We start from the raw sequence: 26,744 nt of genomic DNA, 5'->3' as shown, positions 1-26,744 counted from the left end.
CTCTCATCTTCCACAGTCCGAGCCTAGATCTACACCACGCAATATGCTCCAACCAGGTTCTTCGAATGCTTGCCTCCATTTGAGGTCCCATGTAGACTCCCAGGAGTTTAAACTCCTCCTCTCCCATTTTGAACCCCTGCCCCTCACCACCTAGATCAGTCCCAGGGCCAAGAATTAGTTTAGATTTATTGTTATTGACTCGCGCCCCTGTGGCATGCTCATATGCAGTTAGGTGACCGAGCACCCGTTGCAAGCTGTTCCTATCTTTAACCATTATGTTAATATCATCTGCATATTGTGCAATTCGAAAGTCTGAGCCAGTCGGTGATTGTATTCCATTTATTTTTGTATCGCTTAAGATTAATTTCGCTAGGGGCTCGGCCACTATTGCATAAAGCATAGCCGACAGGGGGCACCCCTGCCTAACCGACCTCTCCAAAGGGAAGGGATCAGTCAGGAAGCCATTACATTTGACAACACTAGTAGCTCGGCCATACAACAGCTCCACCCATGCTCGAAAAGTTGGGCCGAACCCAAAAACCCCCAGACACTCAAAGAGGAACTCGTGACTCACCCTGTCAAACGCCTTCTCTAGGTCCACACTCAAGTAGATGCCACCTGTGGCCATTAGCTGTTGAAATGAGAATCTGGTTGACAGGATACAATCAGCAATATCCCTCCCCGGAATGCTATAAGTCTGGGTAGGCCCAACTATCGACCCAATCACTCTTTTGAGTCTGGACGCCAGCACCTTAGCCAGGATCTTGTAGTCAGTATTGAGCAAACTAATGGGCCTATAATTCCCCAAGTCGGTCCTGGCTCCCTTATTCTTGTAAACCAGAGTGATCACGCCTCTCACGAAAGACTCCGCACATCTGTTCTCCGTTTGCATGGCAGAGAACAACCTACAGAGGACCGGAGATAGCAAATCCTTATAGGACTGATAGAACTCTGCCGAGAGGCCGTCCAGACCCGGGCTTCTAGCTCTATGCATTTCAGCAATGGCTGCACTGATTTCCTCCGGGTGGAGGTCGCCATCACACATAGCCGCGTCCTCAGGACCGAGAGAGCAGCCGACATTACCAAGTATTTTATCTCTTTGTGCTTTTCCTATATTTTGTTTACTGAAAAGATTAGAGTAAAAATCCTGTATAGTTTGTAATATATCTACTAAATCGGTGTGTGTATTGCCTTCAGAATCCTGTATTTCTGTTATGTATGTTTTGGTCTGCCTTCTCTTTTCTAAGCCCAAAAAGTATGCTGTACAGCGCTCTCCCTCCACTACATGTTGTATTTTGCTGCGGATCACTGCCCCTTTACATTTTTCCTCATCTAGGCGTGCTAGTTGCTCTCTCAGTCCAAGATAGCCATCCAGGGGATGGCCATGCCCAGCTTCAACAAGCTCAATTTCCCTTTTCAGACGGTGTCTCAACTCAGCCTCCTTAGCTCTTTCCCTTAGCCTTTTCTCTCTGCTCAGTGCAATGCAGCGCCTCCTAATTTTAAACTTGGCGTGCTCCCACCACTCAATGATATCTACTACAAATTCACTTTCTTCACACAGAGCAGAGAGAAAAGACTTCATTTTATCTTTAAAAAATGAATCCTCCAGGAGGGCTGAGTTAAAACACCACACCCCTCCATTCCTCTGCATGCTACCCTCCCCAAGAGTCACATTCAGCGAGGCATGATCACTCCATGTGCAGAAATTATATTCACACTTTTTTAACATAGGAATCAAGCCCGACGCCAGCAAACACAGGTCTATCCTAGACTGCTTTAGTTTGCCCAATACTACTTGCCTGCGCGAATACGCACGGGTGCCAGGGTTCAGAACTCTCCAAGCATCAATCAAATCACCCTCAGTCATCCACTGAAAAACAGCCGATCTACTAGTGTCTGTTTTGAAAACGTTGTTTGCACTCACATCCAGCCCAGTTAGAGCAACATTCCAGTCCCCCACCACTACCGAGCGATCGTCCGTCCACCTTTTACAGCGGCCAAAAAAAACCCTCCTTTCACCCTCACTGTTTGGGCCATATAGATTTAGAATTCTGTAGTTTCTATTGTGATATACAGTATCTAGAACCAACAGTCTCCCTTGGTTATCCTTAAAAACCTCTGTCACATTCTCAAAAACACCTGGCTTTACAAATACTGCTACACCTGCGGTTTTGTCAGCAGAGAGGGAATAAAACAAATCCCCTCTCCAAAAAGTATTTATTTTGTCTATTTTTTCCATAGTCCATCTACATTCCTGGACGCACAGGATGTCACAGTCCATGTCTTCACACAGTCTTTTAATTTTCCATACCTTTCCTAGGCCGTTTAGGTTTTGGGACTGGAGATGCATGAAAAGGATCACACAAAAGGGGGTCATCTATCTCTGGCCTGTTTCTTCCCTTTCCCTTTGCCCTCTGCCACACTTTCCCCGGACTTCTTTTGTCCTCTTTTCCTCATGTGCCTTACTTGCTGAAAGTCCATCTCTGCCTCTGATTCATCACCGTCAGCCTGAGGAGTCGATACAGCAATTTCTAGAGCAATACCTCTGGGGTCAGGTAATGGCTCACCTTGAATTGGAAGTCTAGACAGAGGAGCCTGAAGCATACCCCTCTCGCCCTCTTCAGGGTGACTGGCTACTTCTCCACTCCACTCCGCCAACACTAGATCCAGACTTGACCCAATCTCATTCACATTGTTTTCCTTTTTATTCTCTGAAAGGACCAGTTCACTGGCCTGAGTCTCCATTAACTCTCCTCCCCCCTCCTCATATTCACTTGCTCCTTCACTGTCAAGATCCAGTCCTACCTCCTCTGGAGGCCTTATTCCAGCATCCTCATTGGGGATCAGTCCCCTGTGCCCCTCTCCAGACTCTATTGCATTGTTTTGACACACACATTCCTCCTGTGGACTATGGCATGAGTCACATCTATGCTCCTGGGCATCACACTCCCTCGCATAATGACCCTGTCTGTTACACTTAAAACAAGTGAAATCTGGGCAATCTCTGACGATATGCCCAGGCTGTAGACACATCCTGCATACCTTAACTTGATTATTATGCATTACCCTGAAATACTCTGGGCCAGTTGCTGTCATAAACTTTGCGGAGTAAGGCAGTGATTGCACAGTCTCATTGAACTTAACTTTTAGATATCTGGTGCCATCAGCCACATCAGTTCCTGGCCACAGTCTCCTTTTTATTGGGGAGATTGCTGTTACTCCCCAAACATCAAGCTTCTCTAGTATTTCTTCATCAGAAATATAAGCTGGTAAGTTTAAGAAGGAAACCACCAACTCATCTATTGCCAAAGACTTTACCATCACTACTGCTCTCCCCACTTTTAGTCCATCCAACAGTCTCTTTTTCCCAGCTTCATTCTTCACAGTCACTTCAAATTTATTTGGTCCTGTCTCTCTCAGTGCCCCAATTCCGCCACACACCTCTCTTATGGCTCGTAATAGTTCCATAGTTTTTAGCCGCTCTTCCCCTATTACTTCTGCCAAAACAGTCAACTCTTTCTCATACCTTGTTTCCTTTCTCGCTTCTCGTCTTCCGCTCATCTCTCCTTTTATTCTTGCCATCTCTTCATGTTGTTTTCCAGCAACTGCATTACCTCCAACAGCCGGCCATCTCTTCTGCCTTTCCCCAACAATCCACGCCTTCTCCGGCAGCCGTTCTGTGCTTTTGCTGGCGCATGGTCTCACAGTATCCCCTGCAGCCGTCCTCCTTCCCCCATCTTCCACATCACGGTGTTGTTCTCCAGTTTCCACCATCTTGCAGTTCTCTATCAGATTTCCTCTTATTCCTTTCATCTCTCTTGATTTTTCCAGTGAAGAAAAACTCCTCTCATTTCTCAAACAAAAACCAGGAAGTGCCGACATTGGCCGAGAAAAACAATGATAGAAAAAAATAAGGCATGGAAGCCAACTAAAGGCGCCCCCGTACGGACAGAAATCCGCCGGGGGGATAAAAAACAAAAAGCCAAAAACCAAAAACCACTATTTAGTATGGGGAAAAGAAGAGCAAGAAAAAAAGCACAAACCAAAAAATCAGCAGCTCTCACACAGGTCTGCTTCCTGCAGCACAATCTCAAAAAGAACACACCTCCTCCCCCAACCAACAGCAAACAGGTGCTGCTGCCAGAAAGAGCCTCGCTAGCTGTTGGGAACCGTACTTTTAAAACTCCAGGAAGTGTAGGATGGACCAATCAGCTTCCTGTACTGCCCCTCAATCCGGCCAATCAGGCAGGGCACCTATAAGAACGAGAAAATAAAAACAACACATATGGCCAGGACCGTAACATGGTCTACTAGTAATGAAGCACGATGGTTGAAAAACCAATAAAGTAGCAAAACAGCAATGAAAGAACAAAATTTGATGAAAATATAGAACAATTTCTATGAATAAATAGGCAGTAACACCAGCTTGTGCTGCCCGTAAACCCAAGCAAAAAAGTTTACAGCACCTGGTATTCCCAGGCGGTCTTCCTACCAAGTACTAACCAGGCCCGGCTCTATTTGGCTGCCGAGATCGGACGAGATCGGGCGCTTAGAGAGCGGTGTGGCCGCAAGCTGCATTTGACATCATCAACAGCTCTTAAAAACGCTGGAGAAGCAGAATGCATGACACTTGCTAAGAAGAAGATAAATGTGGCAAAGTATAAAGTACTATAACTGTACTGGTCTGTTACGCCCCTGTCTAGGGGGTCAGGTTGCAACATACAAAGATAAATTAGCATGTTCCCTCTCCGATCCCCAAACCAAAATCCAGGATCGAGATGTTCCAACAGAATGATATTTATTTTAAACGTAAGAAAGTGTCAAACAAAACATGACACTACAACTCAGGGCGAACCAAGGCCAACATAATAAACAAAATAAGCCATTTCCCACAGAAAGTGCTAGCTAGCCTGATAGAAATAAACAAACCAAAAGACAGTCGCTAACCCTAACTCCCTAATGTGAAAACAAGAGAAAACAATCAAAAGAAAATGGCTGTTCACCCCTACAGATTTAATACTATTTACAAAATATTCAATTTATAAACAAAACCACGGCATAAAACCTAACAATTCAAAAATGCTAAATAAAGTTTGGAAACCAAGAACAGCAAACAGGTGCTGCTGCCAGAAAGAGCCTCGCTAGCTGTTGGGAACCGTACTTTTAAAACTCCAGGAAGTGTAGGATGGACCAATCAGCTTCCTGTACTGCCCCCCAATCCGGCCAATCAGGCAGGGCACCTATAAGAACAAGAAAATAAAAAAAACATATGGCCAGGACCGTAACATGGTCTACTAGTAATGAAGCACGATGGTTGACAAACCAATAAAGTAGCAAAACAGTAATGAAAGAACAAAATTTGATGAAAATATAGAACAATTTCTATGAATAAATAGGCAGTAACACCAGCTTGTGCTGCCCGTAAACCCAAGCAAAAAAGCTTACAGCACCTGGTATTCCCACGCGGTCTTCCTACCAAGTACTAACCAGGCCCGGCTCTATTTGGCTGCCGAGATCGGACGAGATCGGGCGCTTAGAGAGCGGTGTGGCCGTAAGCTGCATTTGACATCATCAACAGCTCTTAAAAACGTTGGAGAAGCAGAATGCATGAAACTTGCTAAGACGAAGATAAATGTGGCAAAGTACAAAGTACTATAACTGTACTGGTCTGTTACGCCCCTGTCCAGGGGGTCAGGGTGCAACATACAAAGATAAATTAGCATGTTCCCTCTCCGATCCCCAAACCAAAATCCAGGATCGAGATGTTCCAACAGAATGATATTTATTTTAAACGAAAGAAAGTGTCAAACAAAACATGACACTACAACTCAGGGCGAACCAAGGCCAACATAATAAACAAAATAAGCCATTTCCCACAGAAAGTGCTAGCTAGCCTGATAGAAATAAACAAACCAAAACACAGTCGCTAACCCTAACTCCCTAATGTGAAAACAGTCCAAAGAAAATGGCTGTTCACCCCTACAGATTTAATACTATTTACAAAATATACAATTTATAAACAAAACCACGGCATAAAACCTAACAATTCAAAAATGCTAAATAAAGTTTGGAAACCAAGAACAGCAAACAGGTGCTGCTGCCAGAAAGAGCCTCGCTAGCTGTTGGGAACCGTACTTTTAAAACTCCAGGAAGTGTAGGATGGACCAATCAGCTTCCTGTACTGCCCCCCAATCCGGCCAATCAGGCAGGGCACCTATAAGAACAACAAAATAAAAACATCACATATGGCCAGGACCGTAACATGGTCTACTAGTAATGAAGCACGATGGTTGAAAAACCAATAAAGTAGCAAAACAGCAATGAAAGAACAAAATTTGATGAAAATATAGAACAATTTCTATGAATAAATAGGCAGTAACACCAGCTTGTGCTGCCCGTAAACCCAAGCAAAAAAGCTTACAGCACCTGGTATTCCCAGGCGGTCTTCCTACCAAGTACTAACCAGGCCCGGCTCTATTTGGCTGCCGAGATCGGACGAGATCGGGCGCTTAGAGAGCGGTGTGGCCGTAAGCTGCATTTGACATCATCAACAGCTCTTAAAAACGCTGGAGAAGCAGAATGCATGACACTTGCTAAGAAGAAGATAAATGTGGCAAAGTACAAAGTACTATAACTGTACTGGTCTGTTACGCCCCTGTCCAGGGGGTCAGGGTGCAACATACAAAGATAAATTAGCATGTTCCCTCTCCGATCCCTAAACCAAAATCCAGGACCGAGATGTTCCAACAGAATGATATTTATTTTAAACGAAAGAAAGTGTCAAACAAAACATGACACTACAACTCAGGGCGAACCAAGGCCAACATAATAAACAAAATAAGCCATTTCCCACAGAAAGTGCTAGCTAGCCTGATAGAAATAAACAAACCAAAAGACAGTCGCTAACCCTAACTCCCTAATGTGAAAACAAGAGAAAACAATCAAAAGAAAATGGCTGTTCACCCCTACAGATTTAATACGAATTACAAAATATACAATTTATAAACAAAACCACGGCACAAAACCTAACAATTCAAAAATGCTAAATAAGGTTTGGAAACCAAGAACAGCAAACAGGTGCTGCTGCCAGAAAGAGCCTCGCTAGCTGTTGGGAACCGTACTTTTAAAACTCCAGGAAGTGTAGGATGGACCAATCAGCTTCCTGTACTGCCCCTCAATCCGGCCAATCAGGCAGGGCACCTATAAGAACGAGAAAATAAAAACAACACATATGGCCAGGACCGTAACATGGTCTACTAGTAATGAAGCACGATGGTTGAAAAACCAATAAAGTAGCAAAACAGCAATGAAAGAACAAAATTTGATGAAAATATAGAACAATTTCTATGAATAAATAGGCAGTAACACCAGCTTGTGCTGCCCGTAAACCCAAGCAAAAAAGCTTACAGCACCTGGTATTCCCAGGCGGTCTTCCTACCAAGTACTAACCAGGCCCGGCTCTATTTGGCTGCCGAGATCGGACGAGATCGGGCGCTTAGAGAGCGGTGTGGCCGTAAGCTGCATTTGACATCATCAACAGCTCTTAAAAACGCTGGAGAAGCAGATTGCATGACACTTGCTAAGAAGAAGATAAATGTGGCAAAGTACAAAGTACTATAACTGTACTGGTCTGTTACGCCCCTGTCCAGGGGGTCAGGGTGCAACATACAAAGATAAATTAGCATGTTCCCTCTCCGATCCCCAAACCAAAATCCAGGATCGAGATGTTCCAACAGAATGATATTTATTTTAAACGAAAGAAAGTGTCAAACAAAACATGACACTACAACTCAGGGCGAACCAAGGCCAACATAATAAACAAAATAAGCCATTTCCCACAGAAAGTGCTAGCTAGCCTGATAGAAATAAACAAACCAAAAGACAGTCGCTAACCCTAACTCCCTAATGTGAAAACAAGAGAAAACAATCAAAAGAAAATGGGTGTTCACCCCTACAGATTTAATACGAATTACAAAATATACAATTTATAAACAAAACCACGGCACAAAACCTAAGAATTCAAAAATGCTAAATAAGGTTTGGAAACCAAGAATAGCAAACAGGTGCTGCTGCCAGAAAGAGCCTCGCTAGCTGTTGGGAACCGTACTTTTAAAACTCAAGGAAGTGTAGGATGGACCAATCAGCTTCCTGTACTGCCCCTCAATCCGGCCAATCAGGCAGGGCACCTATAAGAACGAGAAAATAAAAACAACACATATGGCCAGGACCGTAACATGGTCTACTAGTAATGAAGCACGATGGTTGACAAACCAATAAAGTAGCAAAACAGCAATGAAAGAACAAAATTTGATGAAAATATAGAACAATTTCTATGAATAAATAGGCAGTAACACCAGCTTGTGCTGCCCGTAAACCCAAGCAAAAAAGCTTACAGCACCTGGTATTCCCACGCGGTCTTCCTACCAAGTACTAACCAGGCCCGGCTCTATTTGGCTGCCGAGATCGGACGAGATCGGGCGCTTAGAGAGCGGTGTGGCCGTAAGCTGCATTTGACATCATCAACAGCTCTTAAAAACGCTGGAGAAGCAGAATGCATGACACTTGCTAAGAAGAAGATAAATGTGGCAAAGTACAAAGTACTATAACTGTACTGGTCTGTTACGCCCCTGTCCAGGGGGTCAGGGTGCAACATACAAAGATAAATTAGCATGTTCCCTCTCCGATCCCCAAACCAAAATCCAGGATCGAGATGTTCCAACAGAATGATATTCATTTTAAACGAAAGAATGTGTCAAACAAAACATGACACTACAACTCAGGGCGAACCAAGGCCAACATAATAAACAAAATAAGCCATTTCCCACAGAAAGTGCTAGCTAGCCTGATAGAAATAAACAAACCAAAAGACAGTCGCTAACCCTAACTCCCTAATGTGAAAACAGTCCAAAGAAAATGGCTGTTCACCCCTACAGATTTAATACTATTTACAAAATATACAATTTATAAACAAAACCACGGCACAAAACCTAACAATTCAAAAATGCTAAATAAGGTTTGGAAACCAAGAACAGCAAACAGGTGTTACTGCCAGAAAGAGCCTCGCTAGCTGTTGGGAACCGTACTTTTAAAACTCCAGGAAGTGTAGGATGGACCAATCAGCTTCCTGTACTGCCCCTCAATCCGGCCAATCAGGCAGGGCACCTATAAGAACAACATATCAAAAACAACACATATGGCCAGGACCGTAACATGGTCTACTAGTAATGAAGCACGATGGTTGACAAACCAATAAAGTAGCAAAACAGTAATGAAAGAACAAAATTTGATGAAAATATAGAACAATTTCTATGAATAAATAGGCAGTAACACCAGCTTGTGCTGCCCGTAAACCCAAGCAAAAAAGCTTACAGCACCTGGTATTCCCACGCGGTCTTCCTACCAAGTACTAACCAGGCCCGGCTCTATTTGGCTGCCGAGATCGGACGAGATCGGGCGCTTAGAGAGCGGTGTGGCCGTAAGCTGCATTTGACATCATCAACAGCTCTTAAAAACGTTGGAGAAGCAGAATGCATGAAACTTGCTAAGACGAAGATAAATGTGGCAAAGTACAAAGTACTATAACTGTACTGGTCTGTTACGCCCCTGTCCAGGAGGTCAGGGTGCAACATACAAAGATAAATTAGCATGTTCCCTCTCCGATCCCCAAACCAAAATCCAGGATCGAGATGTTCCAACAGAATGATATTTATTTTAAACGAAAGAAAGTGTCAAACAAAACATGACACTACAACTCAGGGCGAACCAAGGCCAACATAATAAACAAAATAAGCCATTTCCCACAGAAAGTGCTAGCTAGCCTGATAGAAATAAACAAACCAAAACACAGTCGCTAACCCTAACTCCCTAATGTGAAAACAGTCCAAAGAAAATGGCTGTTCACCCCTACAGATTTAATACTATTTACAAAATATACAATTTATAAACAAAACCACGGCATAAAACCTAACAATTCAAAAATGCTAAATAAAGTTTGGAAACCAAGAACAGCAAACAGGTGCTGCTGCCAGAAAGAGCCTCGCTAGCTGTTGGGAACCGTACTTTTAAAACTCCAGGAAGTGTAGGATGGACCAATCAGCTTCCTGTACTGCCCCCCAATCCGGCCAATCAGGCAGGGCACCTATAAGAACAACAAAATAAAAACAACACATATGGCCAGGACCGTAACATGGTCTACTAGTAATGAAGCACGATGGTTGAAAAACCAATAAAGTAGCAAAACAGCAATGAAAGAACAAAATTTGATGAAAATATAGAACAATTTCTATGAATAAATAGGCAGTAACACCAGCTTGTGCTGCCCGTAAACCCAAGCAAAAAAGCTTACAGCACCTGGTATTCCCAGGCGGTCTTCCTACCAAGTACTAACCAGGCCCGGCTCTATTTGGCTGCCGAGATCGGACGAGATCGGGCGCTTAGAGAGCGGTGTGGCCGTAAGCTGCATTTGACATCATCAACAGCTCTTAAAAACGCTGGAGAAGCAGAATGCATGACACTTGCTAAGAAGAAGATAAATGTGGCAAAGTACAAAGTACTATAACTGTACTGGTCTGTTACGCCCCTGTCCAGGGGGTCAGGGTGCAACATACAAAGATAAATTAGCATGTTCCCTCTCCGATCCCCAAACCAAAATCCAGGACCGAGATGTTCCAACAGAATGATATTTATTTTAAACGAAAGAAAGTGTCAAACAAAACATGACACTACAACTCAGGGCGAACCAAGGCCAACATAATAAACAAAATAAGCCATTTCCCACAGAAAGTGCTAGCTAGCCTGATAGAAATAAACAAACCAAAAGACAGTCGCTAACCCTAACTCCCTAATGTGAAAACAAGAGAAAACAATCAAAAGAAAATGGGTGTTCACCCCTACAGATTTAATACGAATTACAAAATATACAATTTATAAACAAAACCACGGCACAAAACCTAAGAATTCAAAAATGCTAAATAAGGTTTGGAAACCAAGAATAGCAAACAGGTGCTGCTGCCAGAAAGAGCCTCGCTAGCTGTTGGGAACCGTACTTTTAAAACTCAAGGAAGTGTAGGATGGACCAATCAGCTTCCTGTACTGCCCCTCAATCCGGCCAATCAGGCAGGGCACCTATAAGAACGAGAAAATAAAAACAACACATATGGCCAGGACCGTAACATGGTCTACTAGTAATGAAGCACGATGGTTGACAAACCAATAAAGTAGCAAAACAGCAATGAAAGAACAAAATTTGATGAAAATATAGAACAATTTCTATGAATAAATAGGCAGTAACACCAGCTTGTGCTGCCCGTAAACCCAAGCAAAAAAGCTTACAGCACCTGGTATTCCCACGCGGTCTTCCTACCAAGTACTAACCAGGCCCGGCTCTATTTGGCTGCCGAGATCGGACGAGATCGGGCGCTTAGAGAGCGGTGTGGCCGTAAGCTGCATTTGACATCATCAACAGCTCTTAAAAACGCTGGAGAAGCAGAATGCATGACACTTGCTAAGAAGAAGATAAATGTGGCAAAGTACAAAGTACTATAACTGTACTGGTCTGTTACGCCCCTGTCCAGGGGGTCAGGGTGCAACATACAAAGATAAATTAGCATGTTCCCTCTCCGATCCCCAAACCAAAATCCAGGATCGAGATGTTCCAACAGAATGATATTCATTTTAAACGAAAGAATGTGTCAAACAAAACATGACACTACAACTCAGGGCGAACCAAGGCCAACATAATAAACAAAATAAGCCATTTCCCACAGAAAGTGCTAGCTAGCCTGATAGAAATAAACAAACCAAAAGACAGTCGCTAACCCTAACTCCCTAATGTGAAAACAGTCCAAAGAAAATGGCTGTTCACCCCTACAGATTTAATACTATTTACAAAATATACAATTTATAAACAAAACCACGGCACAAAACCTAACAATTCAAAAATGCTAAATAAGGTTTGGAAACCAAGAACAGCAAACAGGTGTTACTGCCAGAAAGAGCCTCGCTAGCTGTTGGGAACCGTACTTTTAAAACTCCAGGAAGTGTAGGATGGACCAATCAGCTTCCTGTACTGCCCCTCAATCCGGCCAATCAGGCAGGGCACCTATAAGAACAACATATCAAAAACAACACATATGGCCAGGACCGTAACATGGTCTACTAGTAATGAAGCACGATGGTTGACAAACCAATAAAGTAGCAAAACAGTAATGAAAGAACAAAATTTGATGAAAATATAGAACAATTTCTATGAATAAATAGGCAGTAACACCAGCTTGTGCTGCCCGTAAACCCAAGCAAAAAAGCTTACAGCACCTGGTATTCCCACGCGGTCTTCCTACCAAGTACTAACCAGGCCCGGCTCTATTTGGCTGCCGAGATCGGACGAGATCGGGCGCTTAGAGAGCGGTGTGGCCGTAAGCTGCATTTGACATCATCAACAGCTCTTAAAAACGTTGGAGAAGCAGAATGCATGAAACTTGCTAAGACGAAGATAAATGTGGCAAAGTACAAAGTACTATAACTGTACTGGTCTGTTACGCCCCTGTCCAGGAGGTCAGGGTGCAACATACAAAGATAAATTAGCATGTTCCCTCTCCGATCCCCAAACCAAAATCCAGGATCGAGATGTTCCAACAGAATGATATTTATTTTAAACGAAAGAAAGTGTCAAACAAAACATGACACTACAACTCAGGGCGAACCAAGGCCAACATAATAAACAAAATAAGCCATTTCCCACAGAAAGTGCTAGCTAGCCTGATAGAAATAAACAAACCAAAAGACAGTCGCTAACCCTAACTCCCTAATGTGAAAACAAGAGAAAACAATCAAAAGAAAATGGCTGTTCACCCCTACAGATTTAATACGAATTACAAAATATACAATTTATAAACAAAACCACGGCAAAAAACCTAACAAATCAAAAATGCTAAATAAGGTTTGGAAACCAAGAACAGCAAACAGGTGCTGCTGCCAGAAAGAGCCTCGCTAGCTGTTGGGAACCGTACTTTTAAAACTCCAGGAAGTGTAGGATGGACCAATCAGCTTCCTGTACTGCCCCCCAATCCGGCCAATCAGGCAGGGCACCTATAAGAACAACAAATCAAAAACAACACATATGGCCAGGACCGTAACATGGTCTACTAGTAATGAAGCACGATGGTTGAAAAACCAATAAAGTAGCAAAACAGCAATGAAAGAACAAAATTTGATGAAAATATAGAACAATTTCTATGAATAAATAGGCAGTAACACCAGCTTGTGCTGCCCGTAAACCCAAGCAAAAAAGCTTACAGCACCTGGTATTCCCAGGCGGTCTTCCTACCAAGTACTAACCAGGCCCGGCTCTATTTGGCTGCCGAGATCGGACGAGATCGGGCGCTTAGAGAGCGGTGTGGCCGTAAGCTGCATTTGACATCATCAACAGCTCTTAAAAACGCTGGAGAAGCAGAATGCATGACACTTGCTAAGAAGAAGATAAATGTGGCAAAGTACAAAGTACTATAACTGTACTGGTCTGTTACGCCCCTGTCCAGGGGGTCAGGGTGCAACATACAAAGATAAATTAGCATGTTCCCTCTCCGATCCCCAAACCAAAATCCAGGATCGAGATGTTCCAACAGAATGATATTTATTTTAAACGAAAGAAAGTGTCAAACAAAACATGACACTACAACTCAGGGCGAACCAAGGCCAACATAATAAACAAAATAAGCCATTTCCCACAGAAAGTGCTAGCTAGCCTGATAGAAATAAACAAACCAAAAGACAGTCGCTAACCCTAACTCCCAAATGTGAAAACAATCCAAAGAAAATGGCAGTTCACCCCTACAGATTTAATACTATTTACAAAATATACAATTTATAAACAAAACGACGGCATAAAACCTAACAATTCAAAAATGCTAAATAAAGTTTGGAAACCAAGAACAGCAAACAGGTGCTGCTGCCAGAAAGAGCCTCGCTAGCTGTTGGGAACCGTACTTTTAAAACTCCAGGAAGTGTAGGATGGACCAATCAGCTTCCTGTACTGCCCCCCAATCCGGCCAATCAGGCAGGGCACCTATAAGAACAACAAAATAAAAACAACACATATGGCCAGGACCGTAACATGGTCTACTAGTAATGAAGCACGATGGTTGACAAACCAATAAAGTAGCAAAACAGTAATGAAAGAACAAAATTTGATGAAAATATAGAACAATTTCTATGAATAAATAGGCAGTAACACCAGCTTGTGCTGCCCGTAAACCCAAGCAAAAAAGCTTACAGCACCTGGTATTCCCACGCGGTCTTCCTACCAAGTACTAACCAGGCCCGGCTCTATTTGGCTGCCGAGATCGGACGAGATCGGGCGCTTAGAGAGCGGTGTGGCCGTAAGCTGCATTTGACATCATCAACAGCTCTTAAAAACGTTGGAGAAGCAGAATGCATGAAACTTGCTAAGACGAAGATAAATGTGGCAAAGTACAAAGTACTATAACTGTACTGGTCTGTTACGCCCCTGTCCAGGGGGTCAGGGTGCAACATACAAAGATAAATTAGCATGTTCCCTCTCCGATCCCCAAACCAAAATCCAGGATCGAGATGTTCCAACAGAATGATATTTATTTTAAACGAAAGAAAGTGTCAAACAAAACATGACACTACAACTCAGGGCGAACCAAGGCCAACATAATAAACAAAATAAGCCATTTCCCACAGAAAGTGCTAGCTAGCCTGATAGAAATAAACAAACCAAAACACAGTCGCTAACCCTAACTCCCTAATGTGAAAACAGTCCAAAGAAAATGGCTGTTCACCCCTACAGATTTAATACTATTTACAAAATATACAATTTATAAACAAAACCACGGCATAAAACCTAACAATTCAAAAATGCTAAATAAAGTTTGGAAACCAAGAACAGCAAACAGGTGCTGCTGCCAGAAAGAGCCTCGCTAGCTGTTGGGAACCGTACTTTTAAAACTCCAGGAAGTGTAGGATGGACCAATCAGCTTCCTGTACTGCCCCCCAATCCGGCCAATCAGGCAGGGCACCTATAAGAACAACAAAATAAAAACAACACATATGGCCAGGACCGTAACATGGTCTACTAGTAATGAAGCACGATGGTTGAAAAACCAATAAAGTAGCAAAACAGCAATGAAAGAACAAAATTTGATGAAAATAAAGAACAATTTCTATGAATAAATAGGCAGTAACACCAGCTTGTGCTGCCCGTAAACCCAAGCAAAAAAGCTTACAGCACCTGGTATTCCCAGGCGGTCTTCCTACCAAGTACTAACCAGGCCCGGCTCTATTTGGCTGCCGAGATCGGACGAGATCGGGCGCTTAGAGAGCGGTGTGGCCGTAAGCTGCATTTGACATCATCAACAGCTCTTAAAAACGCTGGAGAAGCAGAATGCATGACACTTGCTAAGAAGAAGATAAATGTGGCAAAGTACAAAGTACTATAACTGTACTGGTCTGTTACGCCCCTGTCCAGGGGGTCAGGGTGCAACATACAAAGATAAATTAGCATGTTCCCTCTCCGATCCCCAAACCAAAATCCAGGACCGAGATGTTCCAACAGAATGATATTTATTTTAAACGAAAGAAAGTGTCAAACAAAACATGACACTACAACTCAGGGCGAACCAAGGCCAACATAATAAACAAAATAAGCCATTTCCCACAGAAAGTGCTAGCTAGCCTGATAGAAATAAACAAACCAAAAGACAGTCGCTAACCCTAACTCCCTAATGTGAAAACAGTCCAAAGAAAATGGCTGTTCACCCCTACAGATTTAATACTATTTACAAAATATACAATTTATAAACAAAACAACGGCACAAAACCTAACAATTCAAAAATGCTAAATAAGGTTTGGAAACCAAGAACAGCAAACAGGTGCTGCTGCCAGAAAGAGCCTCGCTAGCTGTTGGGAACCGTACTTTTAAAACTCCAGGAAGTGTAGGATGGACCAATCAGCTTCCTGTACTGCCCCTCAATCCGGCCAATCAGGCAGGGCACCTATAAGAACAACATATCAAAAACAACACATATGGCCAGGACCGTAACATGGTCTACTAGTAATGAAGCACGATGGTTGACAAACCAATAAAGTAGCAAAACAGTAATGAAAGAACAAAATTTGATGAAAATATAGAACAATTTCTATGAATAAATAGGCAGTAACACCAGCTTGTGCTGCCCGTAAACCCAAGCAAAAAAGCTTACAGCACCTGGTATTCCCACGCGGTCTTCCTACCAAGTACTAACCAGGCCCGGCTCTATTTGGCTGCCGAGATCGGACGAGATCGGGCGCTTAGAGAGCGGTGTGGCCGTAAGCTGCATTTGACATCATCAACAGCTCTTAAAAACGTTGGAGAAGCAGAATGCATGAAACTTGCTAAGACGAAGATAAATGTGGCAAAGTACAAAGTACTATAACTGTACTGGTCTGTTACGCCCCTGTCCAGGGGGTCAGGGTGCAACATACAAAGATAAATTAGCATGTTCCCTCTCCGATCCCCAAACCAAAATCCAGGATCGAGATGTTCCAACAGAATGATATTTATTTTAAACGAAAGAAAGTGTCAAACAAAACATGACACTACAACTCAGGGCGAACCAAGGCCAACATAATAAACAAAATAAGCCATTTCCCACAGAAAGTGCTAGCTAGCCTGATAGAAATAAACAAACCAAAACACAGTCGCTAACCCTAACTCCCTAATGTGAAAACAGTCCAAAGAAAATGGCTGTTCACCCCTACAGATTTAATACTATTTACAAAATATACAATTTATAAACAAAACCACGGCATAAAACCTAACAATTCAAAAATGCTAAATAAAGTTTGGAAACCAAGAACAGCAAACAGGTGCTGCTGCCAGAAAGAGCCTCGCTAGCTGTTGGGAACCGTACTTTTAAAACTCCAGGAAGTGTAGGATGGACCAATCAGCTTCCTGTACTGCCCCCCAATCCGGCCAATCAGGCAGGGCACCTATAAGAACAACAAAATAAAAACAACACATATGGCCAGGACCGTAACATGGTCTACTAGTAATGAAGCACGATGGTTGAAAAACCAATAAAGTAGCAAAACAGCAATGAAAGAACAAAATTTGATGAAAATAAAGAACAATTTCTATGAATAAATAGGCAGTAACACCAGCTTGTGCTGCCCGTAAACCCAAGCAAAAAAGCTTACAGCACCTGGTATTCCCAGGCGGTCTTCCTACCAAGTACTAACCAGGCCCGGCTCTATTTGGCTGCCGAGATCGGACGAGATCGGGCGCTTAGAGAGCGGTGTGGCCGTAAGCTGCATTTGACATCATCAACAGCTCTTAAAAACGCTGGAGAAGCAGAATGCATGACATTTGCTAAGAAGAAGATAAATGTGGCAAAGTACAAAGTACTATAACTGTACTGGTCTGTTACGCCCCTGTCCAGGGGGTCAGGGTGCAACATACAAAGATAAATTAGCATGTTCCCTCTCCGATCCCCAAACCAAAATCCAGGACCGAGATGTTCCAACAGAATGATATTTATTTTAAACGAAAGAAAGTGTCAAACAAAACATGACACTACAACTCAGGGCGAACCAAGGCCAACATAATAAACAAAATAAGCCATTTCCCACAGAAAGTGCTAGCTAGCCTGATAGAAATAAACAAACCAAAAGACAGTCGCTAACCCTAACTCCCTAATGTGAAAACAAGAGAAAACAATCAAAAGAAAATGGCTGTTCACCCCTACAGATTTAATACGAATTACAAAATATACAATTTATAAACAAAACCACGGCACAAAACCTAACAATTCAAAAATGCTAAATAAGGTTTGGAAACCAAGAACAGCAAACAGGTGTTACTGCCAGAAAGAGCCTCGCTAGCTGTTGGGAACCGTACTTTTAAAACTCCAGGAAGTGTAGGATGGACCAATCAGCTTCCTGTACTGCCCCTCAATCCGGCCAATCAGGCAGGGCACCTATAAGAACGAGAAAATAAAAACAACACATATGGCCAGGACCGTAACATGGTCTACTAGTAATGAAGCACGATGGTTGAAAAACCAATAAAGTAGCAAAACAGCAATGAAAGAACAAAATTTGATGAAAATATAGAACAATTTCTATGAATAAATAGGCAGTAACACCAGCTTGTGCTGCCCGTAAACCCAAGCAAAAAAGCTTACAGCACCTGGTATTCCCAGGTGGTCTTCCTACCAAGTACTAACCAGGCCCGGCTCTATTTGGCTGCCGAGATCGGACGAGATTGGGCGCTTAGAGAGCGGTGTGGCCGTAAGCTGCATTTGACATCATCAACAGCTCTTAAAAACACTGGAGAAGCAGAAAGCATGACACTTGCTAAGAAGAAGACAAATGTGGCAAAGTACAAAGTACTATAACTGTACTGGTCTGTTACGCCCCTGTCCAGGGGGTCAGGGTGCAACATACAAAGATAAATTAGCATGTTCCCTCTCCGATCCCCAAACCAAAATCCAGGATCGAGATGTTCCAACAGAATGATATTTATTTTAAACGAAAGAAAGTGTCAAACAAAACATGACACTACAACTCAGGGCGAACCAAGGCCAACATAATAAACAAAATAAGCCATTTCCCACAGAAAGTGCTAGCTAGCCTGATAGAAATAAACAAACCAAAAGACAGTCGCTAACCCTAACTCCCTAATGTGAAAACAGTCCAAAGAAAATGGCTGTTCACCCCTACAGATTTAATACTATTTACAAAATATACAATTTATAAACAAAACCACGGCACAAAACCTAACAATTCAAAAATGCTAAATAAGGTTTGGAAACCAAGAACAGCAAACAGGTGCTGCTGCCAGAAAGAGCCTCGCTAGCTGTTGGGAACCGTACTTTTAAAACTCCAGGAAGTGTAGGATGGACCAATCAGCTTCCTGTACTGCCCCTCAATCCGGCCAATCAGGCAGGGCACCTATAAGAACAACATATCAAAAACAACACATATGGCCAGGACCGTAACATGGTCTACTAGTAATGAAGCACGATGGTTGACAAACCAATAAAGTAGCAAAACAGTAATGAAAGAACAAAATTTGATGAAAATATAGAACAATTTCTATGAATAAATAGGCAGTAACACCAGCTTGTGCTGCCCGTAAACCCAAGCAAAAAAGCTTACAGCACCTGGTATTCCCACGCGGTCTTCCTACCAAGTACTAACCAGGCCCGGCTCTATTTGGCTGCCGAGATCGGACGAGATCGGGCGCTTAGAGAGCGGTGTGGCCGTAAGCTGCATTTGACATCATCAACAGCTCTTAAAAACGTTGGAGAAGCAGAATGCATGAAACTTGCTAAGACGAAGATAAATGTGGCAAAGTACAAAGTACTATAACTGTACTGGTCTGTTACGCCCCTGTCCAGGGGGTCAGGGTGCAACATACAAAGATAAATTAGCATGTTCCCTCTCCGATCCCCAAACCAAAATCCAGGATCGAGATGTTCCAACAGAATGATATTTATTTTAAACGAAAGAAAGTGTCAAACAAAACATGACACTACAACTCAGGGCGAACCAAGGCCAACATAATAAACAAAATAAGCCATTTCCCACAGAAAGTGCTAGCTAGCCTTATAGAAATAAACAAACCAAAACACAGTCGCTAACCCTAACTCCCTAATGTGAAAACAGTCCAAAGAAAATGGCTGTTCACCCCTACAGATTTAATACTATTTACAAAATATACAATTTATAAACAAAACCACGGCATAAAACCTAACAATTCAAAAATGCTAAATAAAGTTTGGAAACCAAGAACAGCAAACAGGTGCTGCTGCCAGAAAGAGCCTCGCTAGCTGTTGGGAACCGTACTTTTAAAACTCCAGGAAGTGTAGGATGGACCAATCAGCTTCCTGTACTGCCCCCCAATCCGGCCAATCAGGCAGGGCACCTATAAGAACAACAAAATAAAAACAACACATATGGCCAGGACCGTAACATGGTCTACTAGTAATGAAGCACGATGGTTGAAAAACCAATAAAGTAGCAAAACAGCAATGAAAGAACAAAATTTGATGAAAATAAAGAACAATTTCTATGAATAAATAGGCAGTAACACCAGCTTGTGCTGCCCGTAAACCCAAGCAAAAAAGCTTACAGCACCTGGTATTCCCAGGCGGTCTTCCTACCAAGTACTAACCAGGCCCGGCTCTATTTGGCTGCCGAGATCGGACGAGATCGGGCGCTTAGAGAGCGGTGTGGCCGTAAGCTGCATTTGATATCATCAACAGCTCTTAAAAACGCTGGAGAAGCAGAATGCATGACACTTGCTAAGAAGAAGATAAATGTGGCAAAGTACAAAGTACTATAACTGTACTGGTCTGTTACGCCCCTGTCCAGGGGGTCAGGGTGCAACATACAAAGATAAATTAGCATGTTCCCTCTCCGATCCCCAAACCAAAATCCAGGACCGAGATGTTCCAACAGAATGATATTTATTTTAAACGAAAGAAAGTGTCAAACAAAACATGACACTACAACTCAGGGCGAACCAAGGCTAACATAATAAACAAAATAAGCCATTTCCCACAGAAAGTGCTAGCTAGCCTGATAGAAATAAACAAACCAAAAGACAGTCGCTAACCCTAACTCCCTAATGTGAAAACAAGAGAAAACAATCAAAAGAAAATGGCTGTTCACCCCTACAGATTTAATACGAATTACAAAATATACAATTTATAAACAAAACCACGGCACAAAACCTAACAATTCAAAAATGCTAAATAAGGTTTGGAAACCAAGAACAGCAAACAGGTGTTACTGCCAGAAAGAGCCTCGCTAGCTGTTGGGAACCGTACTTTTAAAACTCCAGGAAGTGTAGGATGGACCAATCAGCTTCCTGTACTGCCCCTCAATCCGGCCAATCAGGCAGGGCACCTATAAGAACGAGAAAATAAAAACAACACATATGGCCAGGACCGTAACATGGTCTACTAGTAATGAAGCACGATGGTTGAAAAACCAATAAAGTAGCAAAACAGCAATGAAAGAACAAAATTTGATGAAAATATAGAACAATTTCTATGAATAAATAGGCAGTAACACCAGCTTGTGCTGCCCGTAAACCCAAGCAAAAAAGCTTACAGCACCTGGTATTCCCAGGTGGTCTTCCTACCAAGTACTAACCAGGCCCGGCTCTATTTGGCTGCCGAGATCGGACGAGATTGGGCGCTTAGAGAGCGGTGTGGCCGTAAGCTGCATTTGACATCATCAACAGCTCTTAAAAACACTGGAGAAGCAGAATGCATGACACTTGCTAAGAAAAAGACAAATGTGGCAAAGTACAAAGTACTATAACTGTACTGGTCTGTTACGCCCCTGTCCAGGGGGTCAGGGTGCAACATACAAAGATAAATTAGCATGTTCCCTCTCCGATCCCCAAACCAAAATCCAGGATCGAGATGTTCCAAGAGAATGATATTTATTTTAAACGAAAGAAAGTGTCAAACAAAACATGACACTACAACTCAGGGCGAACCAAGGCCAACATAATAAACAAAATAAGCCATTTCCCACAGAAAGTGCTAGCTAGCCTGATAGAAATAAACAAACCAAAAGACAGTCGCTAACCCTAACTCCCTAATGTGAAAACAAGAGAAAACAATCAAAAGAAAATGGCTGTTCACCCCTACAGATTTAATACGAATTACAAAATATACAATTTATAAACAAAACCACGGCACAAAACCTAAGAATTCAAAAATGCTAAATAAGGTTTGGAAACCAAGAATAGCAAACAGGTGCTGCTGCCAGAAAGAGCCTCGCTAGCTGTTGGGAACCGTACTTTTAAAACTCCAGGAAGTGTAGGATGGACCAATCAGCTTCCTGTACTGCCCCTCAATCCGGCCAATCAGGCAGGGCACCTATAAGAACGAGAAAATAAAAACAACACATATGGCCAGGACCGTAACATGGTCTACTAGTAATGAAGCACGATGGTTGACAAACCAATAAAGTAGCAAAACAGCAATGAAAGAACAAAATTTGATGAAAATATAGAACAATTTCTATGAATAAATAGGCAGTAACACCAGCTTGTGCTGCCCGTAAACCCAAGCAAAAAAGCTTACAGCACCTGGTATTCCCACGCGGTCTTCCTACCAAGTACTAACCAGGCCCGGCTCTATTTGGCTGCCGAGATCGGACGAGATCGGGCGCTTAGAGAGCGGTGTGGCCGTAAGCTGCATTTGACATCATCAACAGCTCTTAAAAACGCTGGAGAAGCAGAATGCATGACACTTGCTAAGAAGAAGATAAATGTGGCAAAGTACAAAGTACTATAACTGTACTGGTCTGTTACGCCCCTGTCCAGGGGGTCAGGGTGCAACATACAAAGATAAATTAGCATGTTCCCTCTCCGATCCCCAAACCAAAATCCAGGATCGAGATGTTCCAACAGAATGATATTCATTTTAAACGAAAGAAAGTGTCAAACAAAACATGACACTACAACTCAGGGCGAACCAAGGCCAACATAATAAACAAAATAAGCCATTTCCCACAGAAAGTGCTAGCTAGCCTGATAGAAATAAACAAACCAAAAGACAGTCGCTAACCCTAACTCCCAAATGTGAAAACAATCCAAAGAAAATGGCAGTTCACCCCTACAGATTTAATACTATTTACAAAATATACAATTTATAAACAAAACCACGGCATAAAACCTAACAATTCAAAAATGCTAAATAAAGTTTGGAAACCAAGAACAGCAAACAGGTGCTGCTGCCAGAAAGAGCCTCGCTAGCTGTTGGGAACCGTACTTTTAAAACTCCAGGAAGTGTAGGATGGACCAATCAGCTTCCTGTATTGCCCCCCAATCCGGCCAATCAGGCAGGGCACCTATAAGAACAACAAAATAAAAACAACACATATGGCCAGGACCGTAACATGGTCTACTAGTAATGAAGCACGATGGTTGACAAACCAATAAAGTAGCAAAACAGCAATGAAAGAACAAAATTTGATGAAAATATAGAACAATTTCTATGAATAAATAGGCAGTAACACCAGCTTGTGCTGCCCGTAAACCCAAGCAAAAAAGCTTACAGCACCTGGTATTCCCAGGCGGTCTTCCTACCAAGTACTAACCAGGCCCGGCTCTATTTGGCTGCCGAGATCGGACGAGATCGGGCGCTTAGAGAGCGGTGTGGCCGTAAGCTGCATTTGACATCATCAACAGCTCTTAAAAACGCTGGAGAAGCAGAATGCATGACACTTGCTAAGAAGAAGATAAATGTGGCAAAGTACAAAGTACTATAACTGTACTGGTCTGTTACGCCCCTGTCCAGGGGGTCAGGGTGCAACATACAAAGATAAATTAGCATGTTCCCTCTCCGATCCCCAAACCAAAATCCAGGACCGAGATGTTCCAACAGAATGATATTTATTTTAAACGAAAGAAAGTGTCAAACAAAACATGACACTACAACTCAGGGCGAACCAAGGCCAACATAATAAACAAAATAAGCCATTTCCCACAGAAAGTGCTAGCTAGCCTGATAGAAATAAACAAACCAAAAGACAGTCGCTAACCCTAACTCCCTAATGTGAAAACAAGAGAAAACAATCAAAAGAAAATGGCTGTTCACCCCTACAGATTTAATACGAATTACAAAATATACAATTTATAAACAAAACCACGGCATAAAACCTAACAATTCAAAAATGCTAAATAAAGTTTGGAAACCAAGAACAGCAAACAGGTGCTGCTGCCAGAAAGAGCCTCGCTAGCTGTTGGGAACCGTACTTTTAAAACTCCAGGAAGTGTAGGATGGACCAATCAGCTTCCTGTACTGCCCCCCAATCCGGCCAATCAGGCAGGGCACCTATAAGAACAACAAAATAAAAACAACACATATGGCCAGGACCGTAACATGGTCTACTAGTAATGAAGCACGATGGTTGACAAACCAATAAAGTAGCAAAACAGCAATGAAAGAACAAAATTTGATGAAAATATAGAACAATTTCTATGAATAAATAGGCAGTAACACCAGCTTGTGCTGCCCGTAAACCCAAGCAAAAAAGCTTACAGCACCTGGTATTCCCAGGCGGCCTTCCTACCAAGTACTAACCAGGCCCGGCTCTATTTGGCTGCCGAGATCGGACGAGATCGGGCGCTTAGAGAGCGGTGTGGCCGTAAGCTGCATTTGACATCATCAACAGCTCTTAAAAACGCTGGAGAAGCAGAAGGCATGACACTTGCTAAGAAGAAGATAAATGTGGCAAAGTACAAAGTACTATAACTGTACTGGTCTGTTACGCCCCTGTCCAGGGGGTCAGGGTGCAACATACAAAGATAAATTAGCATGTTCCCTCTCCGATCCCCAAACCAAAATCCAGGACCGAGATGTTCCAACAGAATGATATTTATTTTAAACGAAAGAAAGTGTCAAACAAAACATGACACTACAACTCAGGGCGAACCAAGGCCAACATAATAAACAAAATAAGCCATTTCCCACAGAAAGTGCTAGCTAGCCTGATAGAAATAAACAAACCAAAAGACAGTCGCTAACCCTAACTCCCTAATGTGAAAACAAGAGAAAACAATCAAAAGAAAATGGCTGTTCACCCCTACAGATTTAATACTATTTACAAAATATACAATTTATAAACAAAACCACGGCATAAAACCTAACAATTCAAAAATGCTAAATAAAGTTTGGAAACCAAGAACAGCAAACAGGTGCTGCTGCCAGAAAGAGCCTCGCTAGCTGTTGGGAACCGTACTTTTAAAACTCCAGGAAGTGTAGGATGGACCAATCAGCTTCCTGTACTGCCCCCCAATCCGGCCAATCAGGCAGGGCACCTATAAGAACAACAAAATAAAAACAACACATATGGCCAGGACCGTAACATGGTCTACTAGTAATGAAGCACGATGGTTGACAAACCAATAAAGTAGCAAAACAGCAATGAAAGAACAAAATTTGATGAAAATATAGAACAATTTCTATGAATAAATAGGCAGTAACACCAGCTTGTGCTGCCCGTAAACCCAAGCAAAAAAGCTTACAGCACCTGGTATTCCCAGGCGGCCTTCCTACCAAGTACTAACCAGGCCCGGCTCTATTTGGCTGCCGAGATCGGACGAGATCGGGCGCTTAGAGAGCTGTGTGGCCGTAAGCTGCATAAAAACGTTGGAGAAGCAGAATGCATGAAACTTGCTAAGAAGAAGATAAATGTGGCAAAGTACAAAGTACTATAACTGTACTGGTCTGTTACGCCCCTGTCCAGGGGGTCAGGGTGCAACATACAAAGATAAATTAGCATGTTCCCTCTCCGATCCCCAAACCAAAATCCAGGATCGAGATGTTCCAACAGAATGATATTTATTTTAAACGAAAGAAAGTGTCAAACAAAACATGACACTACAACTCAGGGCGAACCAAGGCCAACATAATAAACAAAATAAGCCATTTCCCACAGAAAGTGCTAGCTAGCCTGATAGAAATAAACAAACCAAAAGACAGTCGCTAACCCTAACTCCCTAATGTGAAAACAAGAGAAAACAATCAAAAGAAAATGGCTGTTCACCCCTACAGATTTAATACGAATTACAAAATATACAATTTATAAACAAAACCACGGCACAAAACCTAAGAATTCAAAAATGCTAAATAAGGTTTGGAAACCAAGAACAGCAAACAGGTGCTGCTGCCAGAAAGAGCCTCGCTAGCTGTTGGGAACCGTACTTTTAAAACTCCAGGAAGTGTAGGATGGACCAATCAGCTTCCTGTACTGCCCCTCAATCCGTCCAATCAGGCAGGGCACCTATAAGAATGAGAAAATAAAAACAACACATATGGCCAGGACCGTAACATGGTCTACTAGTAATGAAGCACGATGGTTGACAAACCAATAAAGTAGCAAAACAGCAATGAAAGAACAAAATTTGATGAAAATATAGAACAATTTCTATGAATAAATAGGCAGTAACACCAGCTTGTGCTGCCCGTAAACCCAAGCAAAAAAGCTTACAGCACCTGGTATCCCCAGGCGGTCTTCCTACCAAGTACTAACCAGGCCCGGCTCTATTTGGCTGCCGAGATCGGACGAGATCGGGCGCTTAGAGAGCGGTGTGGCCGTAAGCTGCATTTGACATCATCAACAGCTCTTAAAAACGCTGGAGAAGCAGAAGGCATGACACTTGCTAAGAAGAAGATAAATGTGGCAAAGTACAAAGTACTATAACTGTACTGGTCTGTTACGTCCCTGTCCAGGGGGTCAGGGTGCAACATACAAAGATAAATTAGCATGTTCCCTCTCCGATCCCCAAACCAAAATCCAGGATCGAGATGTTCCAACAGAATGATATTCATTTTAAACGAAAGAAAGTGTCAAACAAAACATGACACTACAACTCAGGGCGAACCAAGGCCAACATAATAAACAAAATAAGCCATTTCCCACAGAAAGTGCTAGCTAGCCTGATAGAAATAAACAAACCAAAAGACAGTCGCTAACCCTAACTCCCTAATGTGAAAACGGTCCAAAGAAAATGGCTGTTCACCCCTACAGATTTAATACTATTTACAAAATATACAATTTATAAACAAAACCACGGCACAAAACCTAACAATTCAAAAATGCTAAATAAGGTTTGGAAACCAAGAACAGCAAACAGGTGTTACTGCCAGAAAGAGCCTCGCTAGCTGTTGGGAACCGTACTTTTAAAACTCCAGGAAGTGTAGGATGGACCAAT

The 26,744-nt window shown here is 42.5% G+C and overlaps 23 pseudogenes; all 23 read right to left on the bottom strand.

The window, feature by feature from the left end:
- Positions 1-4,454: 4,454 nt before the first annotated feature.
- Positions 4,455-4,573, bottom strand: LOC137116952 (5S ribosomal RNA; annotated as a pseudogene).
- An 865-nt stretch (positions 4,574-5,438) lies between these two features.
- On the bottom strand, positions 5,439-5,557 carry LOC137116837 (5S ribosomal RNA; annotated as a pseudogene).
- Positions 5,558-6,414: 857 nt separating this feature from the next.
- LOC137117002 (5S ribosomal RNA) lies at positions 6,415-6,533 on the bottom strand (annotated as a pseudogene).
- An 867-nt stretch (positions 6,534-7,400) lies between these two features.
- On the bottom strand, positions 7,401-7,519 carry LOC137116990 (5S ribosomal RNA; annotated as a pseudogene).
- An 867-nt stretch (positions 7,520-8,386) lies between these two features.
- LOC137116836 (5S ribosomal RNA) lies at positions 8,387-8,505 on the bottom strand (annotated as a pseudogene).
- An 857-nt stretch (positions 8,506-9,362) lies between these two features.
- Positions 9,363-9,481, bottom strand: LOC137116835 (5S ribosomal RNA; annotated as a pseudogene).
- Positions 9,482-10,338: 857 nt separating this feature from the next.
- On the bottom strand, positions 10,339-10,457 carry LOC137116978 (5S ribosomal RNA; annotated as a pseudogene).
- An 867-nt stretch (positions 10,458-11,324) lies between these two features.
- On the bottom strand, positions 11,325-11,443 carry LOC137116833 (5S ribosomal RNA; annotated as a pseudogene).
- An 857-nt stretch (positions 11,444-12,300) lies between these two features.
- LOC137116832 (5S ribosomal RNA) lies at positions 12,301-12,419 on the bottom strand (annotated as a pseudogene).
- Positions 12,420-13,286: 867 nt separating this feature from the next.
- On the bottom strand, positions 13,287-13,405 carry LOC137116967 (5S ribosomal RNA; annotated as a pseudogene).
- Positions 13,406-14,262: 857 nt separating this feature from the next.
- On the bottom strand, positions 14,263-14,381 carry LOC137116831 (5S ribosomal RNA; annotated as a pseudogene).
- Positions 14,382-15,238: 857 nt separating this feature from the next.
- On the bottom strand, positions 15,239-15,357 carry LOC137116956 (5S ribosomal RNA; annotated as a pseudogene).
- Positions 15,358-16,214: 857 nt separating this feature from the next.
- On the bottom strand, positions 16,215-16,333 carry LOC137116830 (5S ribosomal RNA; annotated as a pseudogene).
- Positions 16,334-17,190: 857 nt separating this feature from the next.
- On the bottom strand, positions 17,191-17,309 carry LOC137116945 (5S ribosomal RNA; annotated as a pseudogene).
- Positions 17,310-18,176: 867 nt separating this feature from the next.
- On the bottom strand, positions 18,177-18,295 carry LOC137116947 (5S ribosomal RNA; annotated as a pseudogene).
- An 857-nt stretch (positions 18,296-19,152) lies between these two features.
- LOC137116829 (5S ribosomal RNA) lies at positions 19,153-19,271 on the bottom strand (annotated as a pseudogene).
- Positions 19,272-20,128: 857 nt separating this feature from the next.
- Positions 20,129-20,247, bottom strand: LOC137116934 (5S ribosomal RNA; annotated as a pseudogene).
- Positions 20,248-21,114: 867 nt separating this feature from the next.
- On the bottom strand, positions 21,115-21,233 carry LOC137116946 (5S ribosomal RNA; annotated as a pseudogene).
- Positions 21,234-22,100: 867 nt separating this feature from the next.
- On the bottom strand, positions 22,101-22,219 carry LOC137116828 (5S ribosomal RNA; annotated as a pseudogene).
- Positions 22,220-23,076: 857 nt separating this feature from the next.
- Positions 23,077-23,195, bottom strand: LOC137116923 (5S ribosomal RNA; annotated as a pseudogene).
- Positions 23,196-24,062: 867 nt separating this feature from the next.
- LOC137116903 (5S ribosomal RNA) lies at positions 24,063-24,181 on the bottom strand (annotated as a pseudogene).
- Positions 24,182-25,048: 867 nt separating this feature from the next.
- LOC137116992 (5S ribosomal RNA) lies at positions 25,049-25,167 on the bottom strand (annotated as a pseudogene).
- Positions 25,168-26,013: 846 nt separating this feature from the next.
- Positions 26,014-26,132, bottom strand: LOC137116942 (5S ribosomal RNA; annotated as a pseudogene).
- Between the last annotated feature and the right edge of the window lie 612 nt (positions 26,133-26,744).

The sequence above is a fragment of the Channa argus genome, unplaced genomic scaffold (genome assembly GCF_033026475.1).
Source record: "Channa argus isolate prfri unplaced genomic scaffold, Channa argus male v1.0 Contig032, whole genome shotgun sequence".
In the NCBI taxonomy this organism is placed as follows: Eukaryota; Metazoa; Chordata; class Actinopteri; order Anabantiformes; family Channidae; genus Channa; species Channa argus.
The sequence above is the reverse complement of the archived record's forward strand: the minus strand, read 5'-3'. Positions and strand labels throughout refer to the sequence as shown.